Consider the following 16,154-nt stretch of genomic DNA (forward strand, 5'->3'; position numbering starts at 1 on the left):
ACAAAAGGCCTGGAAAGGTGAATTCCAAATGAAAGTCATCTGTGTGAGTGGGAGCCGTGAATCACTCCGGCTCGCTCCAGAAGCTGTGGTGATTTTCCTTTCCCTTTCCTTACATTATCCTGCTTAATTTTTATCGAAATAATTAGTAGCCGCTCGGCTGATGAGGTGCTTAATGAATGACGTAGCAGCAGCGGGAAGCAAATCCAGCCTTTACAACGTGAAACTTGCAAAGGCAGCATATTTCTGTTTATTCGTGCAGTGTCTTCTGGCTCTCAAATTAAGAATTCCGGTCAGGTAATTCTGGAGATACGGAATGCAAGTGGACCGAACGGAGACAGCGGATTCCCTGCTAGCGTTTGTGCTCTATCAATACCTGACTGTTCCACACCAGTGACACAAAGCCTTGAGTTTATTAGTGGGCACTGATGGAGCCGGTGCTCCACGGGGAGCAAGGTGACAGCCAGCCTGTCTGACATAACAGGGAAAGCCGAAGGGTTTTATCTTTTCTAGGTTTGTTTTTGTTGGGGTGTTAATTTTTGTGCACTGTGAGACACTGCTGTTGAGCTGTCTGTGCTGCGGTAAGGCTTAAAAAAAAAAAAAAAAGAAAAGGATATAAATTTGATACAACGTCTCAGATGGGTGTGAAATAATCTAATTCTCTCTGCTGATGTTTGCCTCGTGCCAGCTTATCGTCAGGAAAGGGAAATGCGGTGTGTGTGCTTAAATACTGTGTTAGTTTGCTGCTTTTGAAGCCAAAACTTGCAGGCCGCAGTCACCCAGTGGCTGAGCAGTGGTGGTTCACCCATTTCTCTGGGTAAATTAAGCTCTCCAAAGTATGCAGAGCTGCAAGGATTTCCTTTGGAAGTGCGTCAGGATTGGACCTATTTAAATTCTTGGATTGTAGCAGCCTCCTTGAAGGGGAATTTATTCTTTTGACTGCAATTTCATTAGAAGCGTTTTCACCTTCTCAGGCATCTGTTGGTTCTAAGTTGCTTAGGATCAGTGTTTGCATTTTTGTTTCCTTTAGGTGGGATATGGTAGAATCCTAATCTGACTAAGGGATCCTGAGAAATAGGTGACAAATTAATTTGCTTTAATGAATCAGCTCTAATAAATCAAGTATGCTATGCCCTGGGAGGGAGAAAAGAAGGGAAATAGAAGCTGGAGTGGAAGAGAAATTGACATTAATATATAGAGTGTAAGATGAAAAGAAGTTTATTTTTATTGAGCAGCTTCCTGTGGTTTTCTTGCCATGCTCTAAGGGCTTTGGAGAAATTCGTCATGTTGCTGGCAGTGCAGAATCTGCTTTGTGGAGAACTCGGGCTTTGGAGATAGGATTTTCAGCCAAACAGTTTTTTTGTAAGCATAAATAAATACTTCTCTCTCTCTCTCTCATTTATTTCATCTTCGGGATTGTCTGCAGTGTTTAAATGGAAGAGGAGATGCTGCAGCATGGTCATATTCCTCCTAAATTTTGGATGTGTTGCATTGATAAATTGCAGGCTGGAGGCTCAAGTGGCAGAATCCCCTCCTTCCCAGGATGGCTGTGTGCTATATTTAACCATCTTTTATCAGTGAGTGCCTGAAAAATGTAATGTTTCGTAGCACATTTTGTCTCCTAATGTAGACCATAAGCTGTGTTGATTATTCCCAGGAAGTACAAACACTGTTCCAGTCTTTCCCAGTGCCCAGGGATCCATCTCTGTTCTGTTGGTAGCCTGTCCCAGTTTGCAGTGGGCTGCAGGCAGTTGATCTGGTGTGTGCCTGAGGTGGCACCATCACTGACCTGGCTGCACCAGGAAGTTGCCTGGGATGGTTGGAGCCTGCCAGAGGCTTGTTTTGCAGCAGATGATGGAAACAGGGGTTGGAATGCTGCTGTGGGATGGAGACAAGCTTCTCACATCACTCACTGTGCTGTGGGAAGGCATCCATGGAGTCAGCAAGGGAGTTTGGATCCTCATACTTTGGAAAACATGGAGCAGTAACAGAGTATGACTTAAAAACTTTCCTGCTGGAGGGAGTCCAGAGGAGGGCATGAAGATGCTCCCAGCATCTGGGAGCAGCTCTGCTGTGGAGACAGGCTGAGAGAGTTGGGGTTGTACAGCCTGGAGAAGAGAAGGCTCCAGGGAGACCTTAGAGCCCCTGCCAGTACCTGAGTGACTCCTGGAGTGACAGGACAAAGGGGAATGGCCTCACTGACAGAGGTCAGGTCAGATTGGATACTAGGGAAGAAGAATTCTTCCCTGTGAGGGTGGGGAGGCCCTGGCACAGGTTGCCAGAGAAGCTGTGGCTGCTCCATCCCTGAAGTGTTTGAGGCCAGGCTGGACTGGAGCAGCCTGGCCTCAGGGAAGGTGTCCCTGCCCATGGCACTGGAGTGGAGCTAAGTGATCTGCAAGGTCCCTTCCAAACCAAAGTATTTTGGGATTCCAGGAGCCCAACAGCATGAGCATTGGTGTTGAGACCCCTTGCCCTCCCAGGTTCTGTGTTTGGCATGTGGTAGTTGTCAGCACTGGTGCTGTTATTCATTGTAGTTCCTCTCGTGGTGAGCTTCAAGGACTTTTGTCTGTGTTAAACAGTGTGATAGGGGAGTATGAATGGAAGCCTAACTAGATTACTTGTGAATTCATGTTTTAGGTTAAATATGAAAGTTTCTGTTCTGACTTTATTTTTTTCAATTTATGAACTCAGTTGCCAGAATATCCTCTCTGGGAAAGCAGGCACAACTGAAAGCTGGAAGGGCCTCCAGCAAGTCCTGTCTATCCATTGGACAACATTGTTTTAATACATGAACTGGTTTCCCTCACAGTTTGCTCTCAGGCTGTGCAGGTCCTCTTTATTAGGCTTTGCTTCTGCCTGGGGAGATGAGGATCTTGGCCTGAGGAAGAGGATGTTTTCCAGGAGCAGGAGTGTGTGTGGCTTGGCCATATCTGGGGTTCTGAGGTGACCCTCACCTTCTCAGCAGATGGCACAGAGTCCTGCAGTGACCCTGTCCCCTGTCTCAGGTGTGGCCACCTGGGCCTTGGGACTGTTGGGTCATGGCAGAATCCAGAGGAAGGATTGAGGAACATCACCAATGCCTGGACCAAAGGGAAGGATTGAGCTGTTTCTTTTAACCTGAAGTTGTTTGTTTTCCAGGTGCTCTGATAACTGAAGTAATTTGAATTACACAGTACTGGTGCTCCATGGTGTTGGTGTTGGTTAACCAGTGACTGCTTTCAGTCTTGAAAGACAGGAGTTTGAATGTTGGGATATCTTAGGATTTCTTTAGAAGCTCAGTTGAAATATTGTCTTAATCAATAAAAACAATTGTTGGAAAGTGCATGTTTTACTGTCAGAAGCACTTTGCTTCCTATTTCAGGCTGTGCAAACTGATAGACCTGTGTTCCAGAAAGTCCCTCAAAAGATTGCTTAAAAGTTTTTAATAAAGTGATGGTAGCCAGTAAAAAGGGTTACATTTTTTTTTTTTTTTTGCATACAATAGTTAATTCTAATTAGTGGCATTAATTGTGGAATTTTAATGCATTGGTCATACATTGTTTTTTTATTGTGAGAACATGAATAAGATTGTTTTATCATATATCAAAATTTCTTATGTCCTGGTAACTCCTAATTCCAATTATCTTGTATCTGCATTGCACTGAAATGTGCCTTTTTAGAGCCTTTTTCTGCCTCTGTCATTAATGATGAAGTGTTTTCAGCACCAGTGTATTGCAGTGCCAAATTCTGTAAAATTTAAGTGTCTTTTTCCTGTGGGTGCAAGTTTCTCATCTTCTTGTGCAAGTATTGAAATGAGAAAATTGAAGGTTTGTGGTGCACAGGGGTGCAAACAGAATGAGTCCTCTAGGCCCAAGTTAAATTAGCAGCTGCCATCTCCTCTTTCATAATCTGCTCAAGGGTTTTGTAAATGACAATAGAGTTTCTCAATGAAAGGTTAGGGCTCTTTATTTGTTTTTCTTTTTGGTATACATCAGTGCCATCATCTAAACTTTGTTGGGTGAATGGTTGAGCAAACAAAAAAAATGGTAGTGTTTGGTTACCTGTTACCAAAGCATCACTAAGGAACTTTTTTCTGTTTTGTAACATAAGTCTGTGTTCATTAACTGGTATTTTTGTGCTGGTGGCTTCTGACCAATGAATGATGCAAAGAAACAGTTCAGTGGATCTGGTTGCAATCACAGGCAGTATCTAAGACCAGTGACAGAAAAGAACAAATCAAGGATCCACTAGTACCCCACATTTTCCCCTCCTGCCTTTGGGCCTTCCTCTTCCCTCTGAGAATATTTATCTATGTGTCTGTCAGGAACTGTTTTTAACAGCTTGCTCTAGGAGCACTTACACCATCCTTCTTCTGCTTTGGTCACAGGGAATTTCACAGTCCTTCCTTAGTTTCATCTGGGGTTTATTAAAGTCATGTTCAGTGTCAGGGGTTCTGGAAGCTTTGTGACTTTTAAGGAGCAATCTGTAGAAAAAGTGAATGTACAGAACCTCTGGATTGCTCATGTTTTGCAGTGGGGAAAGGAGAAGCCCAGAGTTCTCTGATGTCATCACCTATTACACAGTTTCAAAAAACAGAAACTCAGAGAGGTCTTCTCTTTGCATTTCTCCTTTTATGTCTTTAATTTTTTGGCTGTGCTTCAAATGAAAATATTCCTTTCCATTCCATCTGCCATTACTTATTTTATATCTTAGCAGCCTTTTCTGTTGCTGTGCAGTTTTATTTATGTAGGCCTTTGCCTGGGTCAGTTGTCAGAGAATTTTCTTTACGAATCTGCTTCTCACATCTTGAGGATTCAGGGATGTTTACTGGAAACACATAATTAGGTTTGGAGCTGCTTGTAGAGAGGAGGGACTTGGGGTCCAAACTCCAGATGTTGTGAGCAGTTTCTCTTAGTAATAACTGCTGTAATCTTGAATATACCAGGTGTAGGAAATTCCTTCTACCAAGGCTAGTTCCCATCAAATGAGATATTTGTAATTTCAGGTTGCTTCCGGAGGTTCCTGAGGGTAGGCAATTAAAGAGATTGTTGTTAAAATTTTTTAAAGTAATGTTTTAATTTTTCTTCTCTGTAGTTCAGAGATCCTTATGGAAGCTGATGCCTTGCTTCTGATAGAACTACAGGAAGGGGTATGAGCAGACAAAATGGGATATGTATAATCCTCTTCAGAGTCTGGACTGCAGTCTGCCTTTGGGAGACACCTGACATTGTGATAAAAGCAGGTGGAAGGGGAATAAAATTAATGTTCATGTGTTTTCACAAAGGCCATATGGGATCCCTGTGAAATCATCTGGACAGGGAGTTGAAGCAATGCTGGGTCTGGTGTTTTTTTAAGATGTGCTCTAGTCCACATCCACCAGGGACTGGAATTATCCCAGTGCAGTTCCAGGTCAGACTGATGTCAGCTTTGGTCTGATACATTGGACCCATCTGCTGTACCTCACCTGAATTGATCTGTGTGGCATTTTGGGCAGGGGCCCTTGGTGGGTGCAGTGAGCTGGGGAAGAGGTTTGGAGTGGTTGGTGGGACTTTGCTTGGAGGTTCTGAATCCTGCACTCTTCCCAGCACTCCCTGGCATCTCCTCACCTGCTGTTCTTGAGGAGGAGGGAAGGGACCATGAAATCCACTGAAATCTGAGGTGACCTGTTTCTGGGAAGCTATACCCAGGAAGATTCCTGTTTTAAATTGAATTTAAAAGCCAGATTCAGTTAGTGTTCAGAGCAGTGAATAGATTTAAGTTCCAGGTCCATTCTGAGTTGCTGTTCTTTGAGAACCTGAGGAATATTTTCTGTGGGATTTCAGGTTCTGATGACCTCTGTCACACAGGGACCCTGCTTTCTCCATATGTACAATTCTGAGGTGTGTCTTGGAGTTCTTCTGGTCTGAATGGTGGAGAAAAAGTAGGGTCTGAAGCATGTCTTTTCTTTAGAAAGCTTATTTAATCATTTTGGGGTTTGGTTTGACAAATCCCTTATCAGTCAGTCCTTCTTCTGAAGGCTCTAATTGCAATGCTGGGAAATAACATTCTTGCTTGCAGTAGACCATTTTTATCACAGAGCAGAATAAATGTATAATAGAAATATTTTTGTCTGGACAGTAATTAGGGAAGATACTTATTTACCCTAATGAATATCTCACTCTATATTTTCCTACAAAATTCCTGATTTCCACACTTGCTCACTTCATTCTTGCTACACTTTTAAAATGGCACAGCATTGGCTCTTCACAATTGACTTGGGAAAACCAGGCAGTCAGAATTAATCAGAAGGTGTTTGGAAGGTGCACAGGGTATTTTCCCAAGCCTCCCTTACTCTTTCCTGAGTGCTTTGGATAACAGGGCCAGCAGCCAGCATGACTTTGTTATTGGGCCTGGCATGGAATATACCTTGGATGCAACATCCTGGATGATGAAAACCCAGCATTTCCTATGGTTGTCCTGTAATGCACAACTCTTTACCCTGGTTTCCTGCAGTTTATCTTAAAACCACATTTCTTCCTGTGACTTTTTTTTTTTTTTTTATGTTTTCCTTATAAAGGCCAGGGAGTTCTTGCTGTTAAAAAGGATCTGTGATGACTTTCACTCTTCTTACTGATTTGAGGCTGTTTAAATGTGTAGATATATAAAATATTATTTTAAAATAACCCTACACGAGGAGAGGTGTTGTTTTATAACTAATTTTGTTCCTGTTAAGGATCTCCAGGAGGACATACCCTTGGTTTGAGGAATACAATATAGGAATGACCCTGGTTTAACATTGCACTGATGGCATCACATCAGGGGTACAGGCAGAGTGAAGAGACATCTGTCCTGTTCCAGTGTTAGTGAAAATCAGATGGAGGAATAAAAACATCAGTCAAAAACTATGCATAGGGTTTTGAGACTTTATTATCAGTTGTTTAGGTGGGAAAAAAGATTGAATGTGATAATTGCATACTTTGTGCAGAAGCTGAAAGGCCTTGGGAATGGCAGTGATTAAATTATGCCCCAGTATAATAGTGACCTTTTGGTTCTAAGCCCTCTGAAAATGTGACTCCTGTCTGAAGACCTAGTGTATAAAATCTATATGTGTTCTAATTCTTCTCCAATTACAGTGTTAGAAAACTCAGTTACAAATAAAGGCTGAACATGTTTTTTCCTCAAGTGTCAGGTTTTCAAGCTAAGTCCATGGTCTGAAATTCAAGCTGTGTCTTCTCTTATTAAATCACCAGTGAGTTAGTGGGAAAATCAGTAGGATAAATACATTCTATGTTGCCTTATTATTTCTAAATTATGGATTTGGTATTTTTTTTTTCTTTTTAAGCAGCCATGAAATATTGTTGCTAGACTGAGTGGTGGAGCTGGGGACATCCTTCATCAGGCAGTCTGTAGATTAAATGTATGCAGAATGAGAGAACAGGGGAAATAAATATTGTTATGGTTTGTGGGGGAGTAGTATAAAATAAATCTTTTTTGTTGGTGAAACCACATTGTATGGTTAGAAAATACCAAAGAGTTTTTCTCCTGTAAGAGAATGCCAGTTTAAATTAAAGCTGTTTTTTAATCCAGCCCTGTGATTTGTTTGGGTATTTGTAGCTGAAAATGCTTACTCCAACATGCAGGGGGTGTACTGGGGATATTATAGGAATACTGTGACATTAGCATTGTATTCATAGGAATTAATTTGGGATCAATAGGGAATAAATATGTTCTCTACCCCAAGGTGCTTTCTCCTGTGATTTACTGTGTGTTTGCCTCTGGACATGAGCTCTAATTTAATTCACCTGAGAAGAAACAGAAATATTTGCAGTGAAGACATCACCCAACCTTCAAAAGGAACTTGGTTGTATTTTCCTGCCAAAACAACAAGTAGAAGTTTTGAATAGTACAAGCTGTGCTGGTCAGTTCAGATTTTATAATGGAATTCTGTTGTTTTAACTCCTTTCATGCTTCTGAATGTCCACGTGCTGGGGATTTGTGTGGGACAGATATGAAACTCAAAGCAGCTTTAAGAACATTTTCTGTAACATCTGACACCACCCAGAGGGGACAAATCTGTGGCATGAAGAATGTCTTCCATGACATATATATCTATATATATATATCTATATATCTATCTATCTACATATATATATATATATATATATATATATATATATGTATCCTGGAGATGGTCTCTGGGGGTATTGGTTTGTTTGGATTTGTGGTCACAGGGGTTTCAACTACAGCCTGTGCCCCACTTTTAATCAGAGCACTCCTTGCTCCTGGTGATGTTTTATTGGTTTTGTTTTATTTGGGTTTTTTTGAAGCCTAAAATATATTTTACAACACCAATTACTCAGTTTCTGTGAGGAAGTGAAATTATCAGATAGTCTCCTCCCCATCCTCCACAAAAACTGGGGAAATCCAGTTGAGCAATTAGGAGAAGAGAGGATCTTTAGATACACTTAATTTTTTAATTTTGCAGGAGAAATAATCTCTGGAACTAAAGCCTTTGGAACTTAGTGAGTGGATACATGTGCTGCTTGAATAATTATTCATCACCTTAGGCTGGAGGACCTGATTGGATACAAGAGGTAAAAGTAAATGGGAGAGGAGGAAGTTTACTTTCTGTCTGTATTATTAAATAAATCAGCTTAATTTTTAGAATAAAACCTAATATCCTGTGAAATAGGCTCTGAAAGAGGCAGTGACATTGGGTTCCTGGTAATCATACAAGGGCATTTTGGCTTTTGCTTTCCTGAGCTATCTGGGGGGTTGTTGCTGGAAAACAAATTCTTTGTAAGTTCTGCTGTTCAATTCTGCTTATTTTGCCTGTTTATTCATAACTTTTTAAGGGGAAGATTTGTGTGTTTGGTGGGAGACAACCATCAAAGAGCAGAAACTAATAATCTGAAAATAGGAGAAGTTTCTCAAAAGGGAAGCACCAGGGTGGATCATTTTAGATGAAGGTGAAGATACAAGTATTGCCTTCTGTTGCTTTTTTACTTATTAAAATAAAGTGATCATTTCAAAGTCTTTAACAAAAGCTGTTCATGATTGAAACTGCCAAGAGTGTTTATAGTGTTTATTTGAAGACAAAGCAATTCTAACACCATATTAGGTGTAAAATAATTTTGATATATGTTTTGCAGTTTGTAAGGCCATACTTTTACATTATTTAAATTGTTTATATGGGGTGATCCTCATTTAACTTTTCATCTGCCTCACAATTGATAGGGAAAGAATATAGGAATGAACTTTTTTCCCCTCCATCTCCTACTGTTGTCAGTGAGCACAGAGAGGAACCACCTTCCCCTGCCCTTCCAAGTTAATTTCAGATAAATCATTTTCTTGCCCTTTGCCAACCAAGTTGTAATTTGAAAGATGTGTTCCTTTCTGTTCTTTTTGTGTCTCAAACTGCTTATTTGGCTTTCTTGTTGTACTTTGTAACCTCACTTTGTTTCTCCTTTTTGACTAGACAAAAACCTCCTGTGCTGTAAAAAGGGGCTGCTTGGATCAACATTGTCTCCTTAAATTCTCTTTTTGTAACAGTCTGTCAAGGGATTTATGTTTTGACAACTGATGTGATTTTCTCAACCTTCTCTTACACAAGACAATTGACTTCTTTTTTCTTTTATTCCTTTTTAAAAGCCTATAGTTGTCTTACTTACATTAGGTGTGACATAATAGCATAAATCTCATTTTTATGTGAGTAGACCCATCCGTTCCAGGAGTTCTTTTCTGTTTTAAAAGTTAGGCTGTATCAATATAGTCATTAACAATATGAGGATTTTTTTACTGATGTAGTTTATACAACCCACTTAGCAGAAATGGGGCTTTATGTCTTTGGAGAAGTTTAAGGTATTTCTTCTCCAGAAGAAGTGGCATCAGCATCACTCCACCCACAGCAGGGAATGTTGTGGGTTGGCTAATTTGTTCTAGTGAACTTGCAGTGAGTAGTCACAGTGATTCAAAAACTATTTTTAGGGAGGAAAAATTAAGAGTAATAATGAACAAAGCAAAGAGAGCTGCTGATTTTTCAGAGATTTTTAACCAACTAAGCAGATAGAGGTTTTTTTACAGCCATGTGCAGTTTGTGATGCTTGCACTCTGCACATAAAGTACTGTGATGATAAACAATAATTCAGTATTGCTGAAAGATCAAATAGGAGCAATGAATTCCTAAGTAGGGAATCCACTAACCTCCTCCCCCCTCAGGTTTTTAGAATAATTATTTTAATTAAGGAGAGAGGATAGAAATGCAAATCCAAAACTTCATATTTTCTCCCCTGTTATGGAAAACGTTCTTTAGTAGGTTTGGATCTTACTGTAGGGTACAAGGTCACAAGTCTTTATAACAGGTTGGTCAATCAGACTTAAATGGCTACATTTTAATCTGCTAAGCTCATTAGAGAAACAACACTGTGTCGCTGTAGTTAAGTTTATCACAAGTTTCAGTGTAACCTCTCTTGCAGTCAGCAGTGGTGGATGTTATGTCAGTTCAGATTTGAATTTAGCAGAAAAAATTATATTGTTCCAGATTTCAATTATTTAAAAGCTGTGTTTTTCTATTTTTTAAAAAGAACTCAAGAGAATTTGATGAAGTTTTTAGTGTCATAGTCTTCCAGTGTAGATGTCCTCTGTTCCCAAGGCAGATGGATTTGGACACAGTAAAGTTCTTTTTTTCTGGGAGATATATGCATTTACTTGAATTCCCTGGATACTCAGCTTTCCATCAGGGCTTATATGTTAAAACAGAATGTTTTTATGGATATGAGATCTCTCACATGATCTTTATCAAAAGGTCACAAACTGAATAGCAGAATTCAGCTGAAAGGCTTCTGTGCAGTGATACAAAAATATAAGCACTGCCAAAACACTCTTGGATGCTTTAACGAGATAGGAAATGTTAATGTTCCAATTAATAGGTTAAAAATCTTTATTTCAAGACAGCTACAGGGCGAAGAAGAGTGCTTTAAAATAGTGGTGGTCTTCTGCAGACACTTGTTTGCCACATTGCTTTCCCTTCAGTTTTTTCACATTGTTTTTCCAGTAGTGATTCATTTTGCAAGTCATGTAAGCAAGAAGGGGTGTGGGAATAAAAACTTGGGAGTTTCTGTTTAGTGTATTGATTTGCTTTGTTGTATTTGCCTTAATTGCAGCTTTATTTCTTTGAATACTTGCTAACCATGATACAGCTCCTGTACATGTGGAGATGGATTATGAAGCAATGTGTGCTGAAGACAATTCCCCCTTTCTGGTAACAACATTTGGAGCAGTCTGAGGACAATTCTGTCAGTAGAATTATTCAGTAAAAAGGGTTTTCCTGCATCTCTCAGAGGAGGTTTGAATTCTCAAGAAGCACATATGCTTTTTGTCCAGTAGAGCTGAGAACATGTCTGATTTCTGCAAGGAAAAGGGAGTATCTGTCTCATGGTTAGAGGAGGAAAGGGTGCTGAGCATTTTTATGGTTCCAATATATGGGGAAGATACAACAGGACATAAGGCTGGGGGAGCTGGTTTTGTTATGAGCAAAAAGGTTGCAAGAGCATGCAACCTCCCCAAGTGAATTTCTTCCTTTGTGTTGTAAAATTTGCCACAGTTTTAATATGTTGCTGAATACAGTTTGCATTGTTTTTATCTTCATCATTCTTTAATCTTTTTTCTTCTAATTTTCATACTCATTTCTGTGTTTTCTGATTCTTAAACAGTTATATGTTCCTCTCCCCTGGCTTCCTTTTTTCTCATGTGTGTTGTTGAACCAGGTCTTGTGCACTGATGTGGATTTTGAACCCTCCTGTTCCTTTTCCAGTGTCTCTCCTTTCATCTTATCTGCTTTTGTTTGGATTGTGAATATCATGTAATAAGGAGGGGGGATATTTACAAGTAATTACAAGCAGGGTATTATGTAGAGCTCTGGGTCAGTGGATCTGGCCTGCTGAATAATGAGATTGGATGGGGAGATCAAAACATTCCTGAGTCACTAAATTGGAATTGCCAGTTGCAACAGAAACAGAGGGAGCAAACCCCTGGGTGGTGCTGGGCTGGCTGAGTGCTGCCAGGGAGGATGCAAAGTAGCTGGCATGGGTTTCTCCTATACTTTGATTTTTACAAGAAGCAGTTTCCTTGGGAATTTATTTTTGTCTTGTTTGGTTATTTTCAGCTGTAAATCAGGCTGCCTGCTCTTAATGAAACTTGGTATTGGCATAGCTGTGAGACTGAAGGAAATATTGCTGTTTGCATCCAGATTAAGACAACACTTCACTGTAGATTTTGAGTCTCTACATGGCTGGTTATTATATATATAAGTGCTGTGAAAAATACTAACTTTTCTGCTGATGGATCCTGGGCCAGGATATTGTATTTGAGCCTTCTATCCACACCTCATTGTATGATATTTACATCATTATATGCCCAGTTCTGACCTTAGCAGGATAGCTCATTTTTTCAAAGTACATTTGTTTCCCAGTTTCATTTGGACTTCACTTCTTTCTTCTGTTATTTCCATAAATTGAACATAGTTTGACTGTCAACATACTTGGATCTGAGATTGCTGTCTGAAACAGAATCACTGGCAAAATTAGAGGTGGTCTTCATCTGGGTAGGAAGCCACAATTCTGGTTGCCAGCACCATTAACAGTCTGCAGCTTTCTATGAATGCTTAAAGAATGTTCTTGTGGGTTATTTTTTAATGAAAGCTGTGGGCAGAGAACCTGGGAGCTTCTATAGCTTCTCAAAACAGGACATTTTTCCTTGGAGAGCTAATCCACCCTCTAGTATTGAACAGACTCTGGGAAAGTTTAACTTCCTGCCTTTCATTATTCAGGAAAAATCCTTTGCTGGTTCCTATCAAAGGAGCTAAACAGATCCATTAACAATAAGCTGATTATTGAGTTGTTGGTTGGTTCATTCATACCCACTTAGGGATGTGCTGCTGGATCAAGCAGCTTCTTACAGATGGCACCAAGCAACTGCTGTGGGCAGCAATGCCAGCAGCTCCCTGGGTGTATTCCCAACATCTCTGTTTGCCATGCTGGAACCTTCCAGCCCATGAAAGGCCTAATTATAAATCCAATGGGGAGTTTATTTCTCAAGTGCATTCAGAGCTTGTTCTCTGAAAGCTGCTAAAAGGGTTTGTATGACAATTAAACAATGACTTGCCAGGTAAAAGCTGCTCTGAAGTTCCACTCATGAGGTTTATTGCTCAGTCATCTAATACATAAGGACTTTGTGATTGGTAATGTGGGTTAGATGTGTCCTGTACCTTCTTAATCAAAAGGTATTTTAATCTGTTGTAGTGATTTTTTTTCCATAGCACCATGTAGCATTTCCCAGGCTGCTCTGTTATTTCCCTGTGATGGCTGATCTGGAGCCTTGACTGCTGAGAGACCAAGTGTGTGCTGCTGGGTCATCTCAGGATCTCTCCCTCCTTGTACACCAAAATGAGACTGTTTTTTTTCCTTTGGCTGATCTGCTTCAGGATGAGGGAATGTGAATTGGATGGCACTGTGGTTTCCTTGGAGGAAATCTGTCCTGGCAAGAGGAGCTGGTGTTGCTCCCCAGAGCAGGCTGTGCCTGCTGCTCCAGTGCTGGAGCTTAGGGTCTGCTCTGTTAGCTAAGCTGCTTTACAGTCTCTTTAACAGCACAACAGATTACCAAGACTTGAAAAACATGCTTCTCATATTCTCAGTACATATATTCACAAAGGCCTAAGTTGAAGAAGTCCAAAGTCTTAAACAGATAATGGCTCTTAGAGTTTCTGTGCAACTTGGTAGGTGTGTGTCTTTCCCATGGTAAAAGTTGAGGGGAAGAGACTGAAGCTCTGATTCAAAGCATAGAGGCCTTGACTCTGTGGTTTTAAATATTTGTAATTTATTTTGACAGCTTACCGTTTCTAAAGACAAGTGTTTACATTGTGGGGACTCAAAATATAAATTTTGGTACACGTGTTTATATAACACTTCTATGGTTTTGCTGTTCAGTAATGTGATGATAATTTATCAATGAATCCTCAACTTGAGAATTGGTGAACAACTAATTTGATTTTGTTTTGTCTTTAGGAGAATCAGTTTCAGAGGTGTTTGAAGGTTGTTATCACTTACCTTAGAATATTCAAAATACACACCAGGTGAGTTCTGGATTTTTTTTTTTTTTTTTTTTTTTTTGTAACTTCTCATTTAAATGCAAAATATTGCTGAGGAAACAAAGCTTTCTATAAAAATCTCTTACTGCCTCAGGAATCCAAGGCTAAAACACCTCATTTTTTGTGGTAACACAATCTTGTGTATACTTCTCTTGTCTCCCGTTTAAAAATGTTTTGGTTCTTTTCTCCCTTTAAAAATTACCAGATTGTGAGGACAACTCTGAGTGAATCTGAGACAGATGGACAGGATGTGGAGGCCAGTGGTGATTGTTACTTTCTGTGACAAATCAATATTTACTGAAGTGCTTTCAGGCTTGGTGTTTTTATTTAGACTTTTACTGATAAATACTGGTTGGGATAGAATAATTCCATTTTGGATTAACACCTTTAGTTAATTTTGTGCACTGGAAATCTTTGCAAAGCTGGAATTGTAGCTTTAACCAACATTAGATTTTACTACTTAGCAGCAATGCTTTGTGGAATCTAAATCTTTCCTAAAATCCTCGAGTGCTTCCTAAAGTTGTATAATAAAGTATCAACTAGACATTATTTTTGTAAGAGCTGGCAAGACATAATTTTCAAGCTGGACTCTTTAATAATCTTTTAATATGCTCTTACAACTGTAATTGTGGAGGGCTTGACAGCATTCCTGGTAGTTTGTTACAGATGTGCAGGGTTGGGCTGAGCTGGGACAGCAGCAACTTCCTCCTGTCCAGCACTTCTCTGAGTCTGTCTGGGTCATTCCTTCTGCTTCTTACTTTCCCTTTTGGGGGTTCCTCCATTCTCTGTGTTATCGGTGATATTTTGGAAGACTGGGAGGATGCACTGTGCACTGGTTTTAACCAAACTCCTTTGCAAACAATGTCCATTAAGGTTAATAACCTCCATTCTCCTGTGTCTAGTGGGTATCATTCACTGTGTCAGGAGGAGGTGGATTTTCTGCTTTACAGTGGGATTTCACTTTCTGGAGCAGCTGTTTACAGCCAGATTCCCCACACTGTGTGTAAACAGTTCACTGTAATATTGTGGACAGCACCTGTGTACAGGTCTGTGTGTTGGCATGTGCATTCACAGAGTGATTTTGTTATTTTATTTATTTTTTAGGAACTTAAACTGGTGAGTATACAGGCATTGAGAAAATTAGAATTCTGGAGATTGTGCCCCAGCATCCTGCTGTAGTAGTATCTTTGAAGCTAATGTTGTTGGGTGTCCTGTGTCCCTTTTGATTTTGATTAGTGGAGCTGAACAGCTACAACTGTTTCCCAGAGCAGTGTTTCCTCCAGCAAGGAAATTCAAGGGACAGCAGTGCCTGTAACTTACACAGGGGAAGGTGGGAATAGTGGTAGCTGAGGATTGCAGTTTCCAGAGGTTTGTTCTTGAATAAATACTCAGTGCTTCAGCCCTGGAGGGAGATAAGGAGTTCTGCTGTTAGTCTGCTTCCAGAGGCTAATGACACCTGCACACTGTAGGTATTGTCCATGGAATCAGCCTTCCATCCCTTTATTTCAGGGTTGCCCTTCCTAGATCCAGAGTGGTGGTTCAGTGTTGTCCTAAGCACCTGCTATCTGTGTGAGTGGTGTCAGTACCTCCACCCTCCATTCTGCAACACAGCTCAGCATGTTTTCCTGGAAAAATTTATCCCCCTCACTGCCAACTTCCACTGAAATTCTTTGCAGCATCTTTCAGTGCATCAAATGGAGTTTAATTTCTCCTTCCCTGCTTCTAGCCACCAGATCTGATGTCACCCTTTTCAGTGCAGACATTCTTTGGGATGTTCTGTGAGTATTTAATTCTCTCAACTGGCAGAGAACTATTGATTTTCTTTTTCCTTGGCTGTACTAACACTTTGCTATTTTAATGAGTTAAATACAACTTCCAAAAGGGTCAAGAGAAGCAAAGGTATCACCAATTTTACGAAACTTGATGGGTTTCTCTTGGGAAGCTGAAAAGCAAATTAGTGTTTCTAAGGTTGAATTTTCCATGGATGTATTTAGAACATTAAGGCTGACTTCCATAAATTGCCTGCCAGGTTTAATCTGAGTCTTTTCAGCAAGGT

At 40.2% G+C, this 16,154-nt stretch overlaps 1 protein-coding gene across 2 annotated transcripts in view; it reads left to right on the forward strand.

The window, feature by feature from the left end:
• Window positions 1-16,154, forward strand: part of DNAJC5 (DnaJ heat shock protein family (Hsp40) member C5) — a 28,920-nt gene that overhangs the window by 451 nt on the left and 12,315 nt on the right. Inside the window, exons 2-3 of one of the 2 annotated variants that reach the window (XM_079321817.1) lie at window positions 8,441-8,549; window positions 14,016-14,083. The gene's annotated coding sequence lies outside the window, so the exon portion shown is untranslated. The remainder of the gene's footprint in view (window positions 1-8,440; window positions 8,550-14,015; window positions 14,084-16,154) is intronic. The other variant, XM_079321816.1, reaches the window with a different exon arrangement.

Source organism: Erithacus rubecula (assembly GCF_903797595.1).
Source record: "Erithacus rubecula genome assembly, chromosome: 18".
NCBI lineage: Eukaryota > Metazoa > Chordata > Aves > Passeriformes > Muscicapidae > Erithacus > Erithacus rubecula.